The sequence below is a fragment of the Chenopodium album genome, chromosome 5 (assembly GCF_948465745.1).
Source record: "Chenopodium album chromosome 5, dcCheAlbu1.1, whole genome shotgun sequence".
Classification (NCBI taxonomy): Eukaryota; Viridiplantae; Streptophyta; class Magnoliopsida; order Caryophyllales; family Amaranthaceae; genus Chenopodium; species Chenopodium album.
The window spans coordinates 15,125,873-15,137,245 of record NC_137838.1 but is presented as its reverse complement, the minus strand read 5'-3'; the positions used below and the strand labels follow the sequence as shown (position 1 = coordinate 15,137,245).

The following is an 11,373-nucleotide window of genomic DNA, read 5'->3' as shown; positions in this document are numbered from 1 at the left end:
CAGATCAGTAGCCGGACGATGAATAAGTTTTCCAAACTTTTGGCACTTGTCACATTTTTTCACCAATTCCTTGGCGTCTGCCTCAAGAGTGGGCCAAAAGTAATGTCGTCTGGCTCTGACGGCTAGGGACCTGCCGCCTATGTGAGAGGCGCAGAATCTCGAGTGCAAGTCTTCGAGAACTTCTTTCCCCTTTTCTGGGGTGACACACTTCAACAAAGGCTTCAGAAACCCCGCCTTGAAGAGTTCTCCCTTTTTCAACTCGAATCTTGCAGCTTACTTTTTCAGGACGGCTGCTTCCTGTGGCGAATCAGGAAGTGTGCCGTCTGAAAGATAGGCCCGGATGCCATCTATCCAGGTAGAGCTTCGGTCCAGAATTCCAACGGGATCCTCATAGATGCTTCTCTTTTCAAGAACTTCCCAGAAGACTGACCGAGGCGTATCATGGCAGGCGGAAGATGCCAGCTTTGACAATGCATCCGCCTGGTTGTTTTCAGACCTAGGCACCTGATTCAGTCGGAATTCCTCAAGTCCCCCGGCCTCTTCTTTGACCGCCTGAAGATATTTGATCATAGCCGGATGGGTAGCCTCATAACTTCCCTTATACTGGCTAACGACCAATTGAGAATCAGAGTAGGCGTCAATTTTCATGGCCCCTGCCGCCTTACACATGCGTATGCCGGCTAGCAGGGCTTCATATTCCGCCTCATTGTTAGAGGCCTGAAACTTGAAACGTAGTGCATATTCAAATCTGTCTCCTTCAGGAGACTCATAGATTACGCCTGCACCACAGCCGTTCTTTATAGAGCTCCCGTCTACGTACACTTTCCAAACCTGATCAAGGTTATCCGGAGCCACCGGACGAGTCATTTCTACAATGAAGTCGGCAAACGCCTGTCCTTTCACTGCCTTTCTTGGTTCGTAAGTGATTTCAAGACTTTGCATTTCAATAGCCCATTTCAACATTCTCCCGGATGAGTCCAAGGTAGACATTGGCCGCTTGAGTGGCTGGTCCGTGTAAATCACCACCGGATGTGCCAAAAAGTAAGGCTTCAATTTTTTGAATGCCATATACAAAGCAAGGCCAAATTTTTCAACCATGGGGTACCGGAGTTCAGCATTTTTAAGAACATGGCTAATGAAGTAAACCGGGAGCTGCACGCCGTCTCGCTCAGCAAGGAGAACAGCACTGAGGGCATGGTCTGAGACGGCTAAATACATGTACAACGTCTCCCTAGGCAAAGGACTGACCAACCTAGGCAGAGAGTGCAAATGCTCTTTCAACCTCTGGAACGCCGCCTCAGCATCATCCCCCCATTCAAATCTGGTCTTCTTCCTGATTGCTTGGAAGAAGTAAAGGCATTTGTCGCCTGACCGGCTGAGGAACCTCCCCAAGGCGGTCAGGCAACCGGTGAGTCTCTGGACTTCCTTGACAGAACGGGGTGACTTCATGTCTATCACCGCCTGTATCTTTTCAGGGTTAGCCTCTATCCCCCTTTGATCAATCAGGAATCCGAGAAACTTCCCAGACTCAACACCAAAGACACATTTCTTAGGATTTAACATAACCTTATGCCGCTTGAGGGTGGTGAATGTTTCTCGGAGATCAACAAGGTAATCCGTCTGTAGCTTGGATTTGACTATCATGTCATCAATGTACGCCTCCACATTCCTCCCAATCTGATTAATGAAGACCGTATTAATCATCCGTTGGAAAGTGGCAGGCGCATTTTTCAAGCCAAACGGCATCACAGTATAACAGAATAGCCCCTGATCAGTGACAAAGGTCGTCTTTTCTTGATCTTTCTTCCACAGGGGTATCTGATGGAAGCCGGAGTAGGCATCCATAAAGCTCATCAAGGCGTGACCGGTTGTAGAGTCGACCAGACTGTCGATCTTTGGAAGCGGGTAACTGTCCTTTAGACACGCCTTGTTGAGGTCTGTGTAATCAACACACATGCGTCAGGTCCCATTCGGTTTCTTAACAAGGACCACATTGGCCACCCAGTCGGGAAAATTACAAGGCCGAATGAACCTAGCGTCTAGCAGCTTTTTGACTTCGGCAGCTGCCGCCTGACTTCTTTCCTCGCCGTGGTTTCTTTTCTTTTGCCGAATGGGCTTCTTTTTGGGGTCCACGGCGAGCTTGTGGACAGCGAGATCCGGGCTGACGCCTGACATCTCTTCCACTTCAAAGGCAAAAATGTCTTTGAATTCTTTCAGCAGAAGGTGCAAGCTTGCACCCAAGGTAGCATGAGCAACCGTCCCAACCTTAACAGTACGTTCTGGACGGCTGTCATCCAGAACGAGATCAATGCTTTCGCCAGCCGGTTGGGGACGGAGCTCATCTGACCGTTCACCGGTCAGTGATTGCTATTTTTTCTCTTTCTTCACCTCCACCAGCAGAGGTGCCATTATTTTCTTCCCGGCTGCTGGTGGGGCGGGAGCTGGGTCGGCATCCTTGAAATTGTCAAGGTCTATTGGTTCATGGCCGCCTGGGGTCACGGTATCTCGGACGGCTGAGAGATAACACTCTCGGGCCGTCTTCTGATCCCCATTCAAGGAACCAACAAAGCCGTCATCCCTCTCATACTTGATGAGCATGAGAGACGGGATGATTACGGCCTTGGCTACGTTGAGGGTTGGCCTGCCAAGGATGATGTTATAGGCGGTCAAGTCCTCAACGACCAAGAATCTGACGACCATATGTCGCCCCTGGCCTTTCTCTCCCAGCCGGATGGGTAAGTCAATTCTCCCGGCTGGGTAGACCATCCCACCCCCAAAACCAACCAAGGGGTGGGTGACCGGATGCATGCTGCTGACGTTGTATTTCAGCTTTTGCAGGCACCGGAGGCTGATGATGTCTGATGAGCTGCCGGTGTCTATAAGGATCCGTCCAACCAGCTGGTTGGCAACCTTACATTCAATGACCACCGGGTCATCATGCGGGCGGCGGACGCTGCCCTTGTCCTTCTTAGTGATCAAGACATTTGGGAAGGAGGAGCTGGCTTCCGCCTGCTCATCATCATCTTTATCCATCTTTCGAAGATGGCTCTTGGTGCCCCGGATGGTAGGGCCACCACATGAGAACCCGCCTGCTATAGTGTAGACCGGCTCCTTGTCGGTATCCGAGCTACTAGCAGGCTGGGGGTAGTCTTGGAGGACTGACCCTTGTTTTTCTTTTTTGCCCCGGCTGAGAACTTAGAAATGTAGGACTTCAACAGCCCTTTGTCAGCCAGACGGTCCAACGCACGCTGAAGACTGAAGCAGTCGTTGGTGTCATGGCCGACCTCCTCATGGAACTGACAGAATTTATTCTTGTTCCGTGACTGGACATAACTCTTCATAGGATTCGGCTTCTCAATGGACAGCCGGTCCTTTACCTCCATGAGGATGAAGTTGCAGTCTTTGTTAAACTCGTACTTGGGGACGTACGGTTTAAACTTTTTCTTTTTCTTCTGGGACGGCTGGTCAGAGTCAGTAACCGCCCAGACTTCATTTCTTTTCTTGCTCTCTTCTTTGTTTTTGGTCGGCTGAGCTGACCGGCTGTCTTTCTGCTTGTCGGACTTTTTGGAGTCCGACTGGCTACCAGGCGAGCAGAGGTCGGTAGCTTGAATGTAGCTCTCCTCCTCCCTCAGGGCCGCCTGTAAGGTGAAAGCCCCTTTTCTGACGAGGTCGAACTTAAAAGTCGACCCGTCTCTCAGACCCTTGAAAAAGTCTGTAAAAGCTACCTCGTCAGACAATCCTTGAATCTGAATTCTTATCAGATTGAACCGCCTGACATATGAGCGCAACCCTTCTTTCTCTCCCTGCTTAACAGTGCTCAAATCAAGGCTTGTTTTCTTAGCAGGGATGTTCATTGAGAAGTTGGAAGCAAACAGGAAGGCAAGCTTCCTGAAGCTGTCTATGGATCCGGCTGGCAGGTTGCCAAACCATTGTTGGGCAATGCCCTTCAATGTATCCGGGAAGCATCGACACCAGGCGACATCATCCAACCCCTGCAGATACATGAGGTTCACTACTACAAAAAGTGCTCTTTTTCGACGTTGTTGCTTCGACGCCAGGGCTAGGCCGCCAACAGTAAATTATGATATCCGTGTTTCCTCGACGCTTTTTAGTGTCAAAAATAATTTTAGACTTTTTAAAGCGTCGAGAACACTTACATGTGCCCCGCATGTGAACTGAATTAGGTGAACCCACATATCATTATACCGCCCAACATCACAAAACACCCTACTCGTCAAATTCTTAACCCTAACTATTCCGTATTTTTTTCCTTAATTCGATCTGAATTCCACAGATTCATGGAGTCATGGCCAAGATTTTGAATTCAGATTTTCTTTCTCCTTGCGATTCTCATCATTCTATCACAAAAATTTATATTTCTTGCCAAATACTCTTGTCTTTCTCTCAGATCTGATGGTTTCCATTGAAAATTGATTTTCAACAGCTATCGCTCTTGTTCTCCTCACAAGTTACATTTTTACATCACTCTTTGTTGATTTTTAACTTCTAATAGTACTTCTCTCAATTTTTATGTGGGTTTAATTGATATTTGCAAGTTGCAATTACCCAATTTTACCCGTTTTAAAACCCTAGGTTGTAGATCTTGCTGAATTACTATTTCTTCATCAAAATTCTTATTGGATTCGACAAGTTAAGATCTTTTTTATTACGGAATAAAAAAAATTAACATTGGAAAATTTTGTTTATTAGAGTAAAAAAAATAAATCAAATTACTCTTACTGGAGCAGAGTCGAATGGTTAAAGGGGTAGAGAATATATCGTGGTGATGAAAGAAACTCCTTGAAAGAAGAGCTTGCATCGAACTCAATGGTGAGATACTGATTGCTTTAATGTTTTTTCTGGTTTTAAATGATTTTGATTATAATGTTATGAAGTTGTTGGCTGGGCAATGCAGTTGGATGCTAATTAAGCACAACTGATCTTGACGGAGTATACTGGTCCTTAGTACAAAATAATGAAATAGATTATATTGTTCATCAGTATGAAATAGAGACACGAGCTACGGTAAATTTACTCACAACATGAGAATTATTAATCCATTATAGCTAGAAAAGTAATGAGCTTTTGTTTTGCTTACTGTTGTTTTTCAAATATTTTTATTTTATCAAGTTCTTAATTATCCTTGTTATTGAGTTGTATGATGGTATTGTATTTGCATCATGTTGCTGTCAACTTTTGGTACTATTGATTGGTAATATTTGTAATTTATCAAGTTCTTAATCCTTGCACTGGAAAGTTTATTAACGCATTTCTTGTCCCAATGTGTTTTTACCATTATAAAATGCATCAACTACGTATACTACATTCATTAATTCTATGGAAATTTTCATAAGCAGAAAAGGAAGAGAATGGAGGATATAAACCGCTTTATATCTGTCTAATATGTAACTATTTTTCACATAAGTTTAATTTTCTTTCTTCTTTCCTTATTCTTAAAATTATAAAGGCAAGATAGAGTCTGCACTTTTGTTTATCAATTTCTCTAAATATTGCATCATGCCATCTTGCTGATGTGATTTTTAGAACTTATCAGGTTCTTAAAATTCTCCTCATTTCTCTCTCTCATTCCCTCTTTCTATTTTGTCTTTTTAGTTTTAGCATAGGGGTGTGTGCTTGATTGTTTGGTTTGTGCCTTGGTTGAGAAAATAGCCTCACTCTCAACATTGATCTGATATTGGTGTTTGCTAGATTTGCTTATAAGTTGCTTTAATACTTTAGCAGCTGGTCTCGGCCTTAAGATTGACGAGAAAATTCTGAAGAATCCATATATAAGGAAGGAGCTCGGTACTCATTTCCCCGTTGTATGTTTCTATCTTTCTCTCTCTCCCTTATATTTTCATTGAATTATATTTGTGCTTTCCTAGAGTACATAAGATGTCCAAACTTTAATAGTTATGAAGGTTTGCAGCATATTATTTCCTTTTCTAGTAATTCCTTTAGTCTTTTACATCTTTAGCATCTAAAAAAGTAGAATGAAGAATTTGAAAATCATACTAGTTTTAAGACATGATTTGGGAAAGCACAAGTTGAGCAAGATTGCTTCGGGAATATGTATTCTGATATCTAATTTACTTGTGATTTATAGTCATGCCTCCAATATGGTGCAAGGATAGGCCTTGGTTTGGTAATCCTAGAATGATTTCAGGATCTTGTGATTGTAATATCTTTAAATCATTTTTTTTGTAGTGGTTATAATTCAAACTAAGAAGAGAGATACCCAAGCCTTCTACATTGCGTAGCTAGGCTATGGGCTTTGTTAACTTGGGTTCTGTCTACTTTAATACAAATTTCTTGATCTACTTTTTCTGCTACTGTTTTAATGTCTTCAGCAATGTTCTTTAGCTTTTCCTTGGATGCTGCTGTGTTGATTAGAGCTTGGACCATGTCTTGTGAGTCTGATTTGATATTAATATTGGAGAAATTCTTGGAGACTTCTTTGAGTGCTCTGAGCCACATAAATGATTGTTCTCTCTAAGAATTTTTTTTTTATTTAATTTTTTTTAGTCCATGTTTCTCTTGATTTATTCTATTTCTTATGCCTTGAGTTGGAAAACTTGAAAATAGACTCTAAATTAGTTATACTTTTGTAGAGCTATGTTTGTTTAATTTGGACCTTTTCGATACCTTGTTTGTGATAGATACTTACTAGATTTGAAATCCAGAACTGAATTCAAATCTGAAGTTCAGAACTGAAAATCAGATTTGAAATCAGAGTTGAAATTCAAAATGCTTGTGTGTGTGTGTGTGTGTGTGAAATTCAGAGCTTGTGTGTGTGTGTGTGTGTGTGTGAAATTCAGAGCTTCTTGAGTAGATCACTTTATGCCAATGCCTTGCAACGAACTTGCGCGGTGCGATTAAATTAAATGGACGGAAGGTTGTTTTGGATAGAAAAAGCTCAAGGCTTGCGTACAAACGTAAATGGCTATAGGCCATCTCTCTCCAATACTCACTACAATAATAATAATCTGCCTAAGGTTCTCTACTCTAGACTACTCCCATTTAAACTACTACTACAATGCATAAGTTGGCAATAAGGCCTTAATTACTACAAGTACTACTCTTGTCCTCTTTCCACTTTAGCACACTACAAACAAATAGCCTAAAGCTGATTGTTTGCCCTGCTCCCCTGCTGCTTGATGTCCTCTGTTTCTTCTTGTTGTGGCCACGGTTTGTTGTTGTTGTTGTTGGTATGTTCCTATTGCCTTCTCTGGTGCCTGTTGTAGGTGAGTGTCACGGGTGGTGGTGGGAGTAGGTTCATTGCATGCCCCATTTTGCTTTTCATTCTATTGGGGGTGAGAGCCCATTTGTAATCAAGAATTTGAGTGTATTTTTATTCATGACATGATGTAAGTTTTTTCCTGGCCTTTTTTTAGCAATGTATAGATCCAGATTATAGAGTTCTAATATTAAGCTATAGGTTATTTCTCTATGACAGTTGGTATTATATTGCCCCTTTGGTAATTGAAGAGTTTGTTAGTTGACATGTTTTGTTCTCTTGTTACCAATTGTTTGTGGTGGGTTTATATGCAAGAGTTGTATATTCATAGTTCTCTTATTTTCTTGTTTGTTTATTTTACTTAAATTCTCCTTTCACTTAAAGTATTTTTTTATAGGATTCATTATATTCTGACATTATTAAGGACACCACACTTTTTTCTGACCGAAATGTTGTAATGACAGTTGGTAAATTAGCTGAGTTTGGCATTGTATGTGTGGGACCCGTGTACATTAGGCTGTGTTAATTACTGTTTCCACTATGGTAACTCTGGTTGTGTTTATTTAATATTTTTGTGGTGACAGGCTTCATATATATTTATGCTCATTAAGTCATTTTAGTGTGAGATGGTTTGAGCTCTGGTATCTTTACATGTTTGTGCAGTTCATTTTATGTCTTCCCTTTGGATCTTAGCATTTGTAATTTGATGAAAATATCCAATCTTGGGAACTAATATTGTTTTGGTCATGAATAAATATCCAAACTTAGCATTTGTAATATTGTCATTGGTCAGCAGCTGGGAATTACTTTTTAGTTGATAATGATATTTAAACACACCTCTCTATGAAACTATAAGCAACTGTTGATGTGTTAGTAATCTTTCAGGAGATTAGGATGCCATATCCTTAAGAATTTAGTTTATTAGGAGAATGAATATTAACTGAAAGAGGGTCCTGTAAGTGTGTATATAACATGTTGAAAAACTTTGATGCTTAGTGTTCATGGATTTGGGGTTAACAGTAGATTACTAATTCTGACAAGTTTCATTCAGTCTCAGTAATTTGGCATTCTGTATACATGTGAGACGAATTATTGACCCACGAGGTTATTCGGTTCAGTTTTCTTGATCCATGCTTCGTTTAGTTAGGCTTTGGATTTGTCAGCAATACTGATCTAGTCAAGAACTCATGATGAAAGACCTGTTGGCTTTTTTGTTCATTTATATTTCTAAATAAAATTCTCGCATATACTCATTGCAATTGTTTAACTTACAATTCTATGTTTAAATACAACATGTTGAATCTCGAGCCTATATTGTGTAATGTACTAATTTATACTTTGTTTTTTTTTTTTGAAGATTGGAAAAGGCAATGTAGGTGCAACAAGAGAATAGGCCGGGACACTTGAGCATCAAAACAAGCGACTATATCGTCTATAAGGCCATCATCTATCTATTTTGGTTTTTAGTCTTATATTAGTGATGTATTTATTTAGGGACAAGCTACTATAATATGCGACGTTTTTCATTTTATTTTATTTTTTATTAATTGTGTTGATGTTTAATTTTCTTTTATAAATTTGGTAATTAACTACGCACTCTTATTATTGTTGATTAATTATTGTTTTTTTTATTTAATCTAGTTATATAGAATATTTTTTTATTTTATTTTAATGTTATTTATTTAATTTATGATAAATTTAAATAACTATAATGTATGTATGATGGTAATAATTTAATGAAAGGAAAAAAAAAAGCTTAAAAAAAATTCTAGACGCTTTTTAATGTCTACATATTTTGCACATTTTCAAATTTCAAAGAGTTTCCCGCCATACCATAGGCGGACACGAATAAATGCAAGACAACAAAAAGCGTCACTAAATTTAAGTATGTGGACAGGTAAAAGCGTCGCTAAAAAACTACACATATTTGGGATAATGCGCGAAATACGTAATTTTCGACGCTTCGTATATTAGTTAGGACACAAAAAAGCGTCGAGAATCTCGACGCTTTTTTGTGTCCTTGAAAATTTTCGACTCGTGTATTTTCGACGCTTTTTAGCAGCGCCGAGAAATAAATTTTCGACGCTTTTTAGCGTCGAAAAAAGGCCTAAAAAGCGTCCAGAAAACACGCTTTTTGTAGTAGTGGTTGGTGTAAGCCATGAGGTGGTCTTCCGGATTGGTGGTGCCATCATAGGTACCAACCAACACATTCTTAACCTTGGACGGCTGTGCCGCCTCGGTTATCTCCCGAGTGAACGCAGAAGGTTGTTCACCCAGGCGCAGCAGACGAAGCTGCCAGTCCAATGGCTGGACATTTGGATATGCCGCCTGATCCCCATAGAAGGCCAGCTGCATGAAGTGAGGAGGATACTGCCCGTAAGCCGGAGAAGGCACATACGGGACAGCTCCAATCATATGAGGGCCAGAATGGACGGTATTACCGCCTGTCTGACTCTCATGCAAGGAGGGTGCATTCCCTGCAGAAATGTTGTTGAAGCTGTCTGGAAAGTTCGACGTTGAAGCCGACTCAGACAACGATTGATTTCTCTTCCGGTTAATAATTTCCCGGGCATCAGAAGTTGGTTTTTTACTTCTCACCGGCTGTTGGGGCCGGCGAGTGTTATTGGTGTTCCTCCCAGGAAGGAGAATCTTCGACCAATCAATGGTCCCGGCTGCCTTCTCCTTTGGATGAGGAGTGGGCTGCCGGTTTCTGACTGACTTCCCCTTTTCTAGAGGAATCTTCTTAGCCGACTGACCTTTACTTGGGCCAGCCCGGCTTTTGGTGATCAGCTCTGTAATTTCAGCCTTGAAACTAGTCATGAACCTCATGAGTTCGTCTCGGGTGACAGGGGCTGATCCAGCTGCCGTTTGGGTTTCCCCTTCCGGCTGCCCAGTGGGTCTGCTCGGACCTGCCTGGGAGGCGCCCCGCTCCAGAGTCTCTCTGGGCCGGATGCGCTTGACTCTGAGAGAGCCATCCTCGGCTGTAGAGGTTTCGACCTGAGGATCCTCATCCTCCTCATGGTCTGTAAAAACTTCTGGGTCTTCACCCAGACGGTTAGGTGGTACAAACTCTTGAACCATCTTCGAGGTACTCTCCCCACAGACGGCGCCAAATGTTTTGGGTGTTTTTATCCCTCGGGAGAGTTACAACACGAAGTATGATCCGGCCGAGCTGTACCTGCAAAATAACGGAGACTCCGGGTGATTGGAGCTCCGCCTCCGACGGTCAAGTTAGTAACTTGAAAAGGAATAAAGAGGACGGAAATTTAGGTGGGTATCTGCTCGGATTCCAAGCTTAGGTGTTTCTCTGATGTGAGAGAATGCAAGTGTAATAAATGGTAAAACGTGCCCTCGAAATGAGGTATATCTCCCTATTTATAGGGTCTTTGGGAATTGTGCCCCTGATTAGGTCACTGAACCCTAATCATTAGTGGGCTGCGCCGTTTTGCGGCATTCTCGGGATTTGGGCCTGAAAGCCGCCTTTTCCCTTGTTTTCTGGAATGACACGTGTCAAGCAGGGATTAGTTCATTTTAAACCAATCGGAGGCTGACACGTGTCAGCTTCTGATTGGGCCACGCGGCAGGGTAAAATTACCCTAAACAGTTGGTCCATGATATGGGTCCAATAGTAGTGTAGTTGGATGGGGCTTGACAAGAGCTTTCCGACGATATATTATAAGCCCAATTCCGATGAATATTGAGGAAGTTATGGTCAATTTACTGAACTGGGCCCGGTTTGAGCCTTATATGCGGCCCAATGATCTAGGGGAGGACCTAATATAGATTTATCTTTCCTAATGCAATTAGGAATGGTTTTAGTCTTCTAGATTCTTCTAGAAGGTTCTTTTCATTCCTAATTCAATTAGCATTGATAAATTGACTTTTGACTTTTCAGAGTTTTAATTAAAATCAAAGAGCATTATTGAGGAAAATGCGATTTTATCCTCCTGTACGGCAATTTTTATCTGATTTTAAGAAAACGCGTGAATTTCCAGATCAGTGCCAAACGCCAGCTGTAGCGCCTGGCGCTAATTCAATTTTAGGTGCGGCAGAACTCTGTTTTGATATTTTATCATTTTGGCTGATTTTCTTTATAAATAACGTCGTAAAAACTCCGTTTTCATTCACCAACTCTC

At 41.7% G+C, this 11,373-nt stretch overlaps 1 long non-coding RNA gene across 1 annotated transcript; it reads left to right on the top strand.

Moving 5' to 3' along the window:
- Nucleotides 1–4,179: 4,179 nt before the first annotated feature.
- LOC145630501 (uncharacterized) lies at nt 4,180–9,102 on the top strand. Its single transcript, XR_014112064.1, has 4 exons — nt 4,180–4,468; nt 4,711–4,830; nt 5,743–5,822; nt 8,595–9,102. It is a non-coding gene; the product is annotated as an uncharacterized LOC145630501 (long non-coding RNA).
- The last annotated feature ends 2,271 nt before the right edge of the window (nt 9,103–11,373 follow it).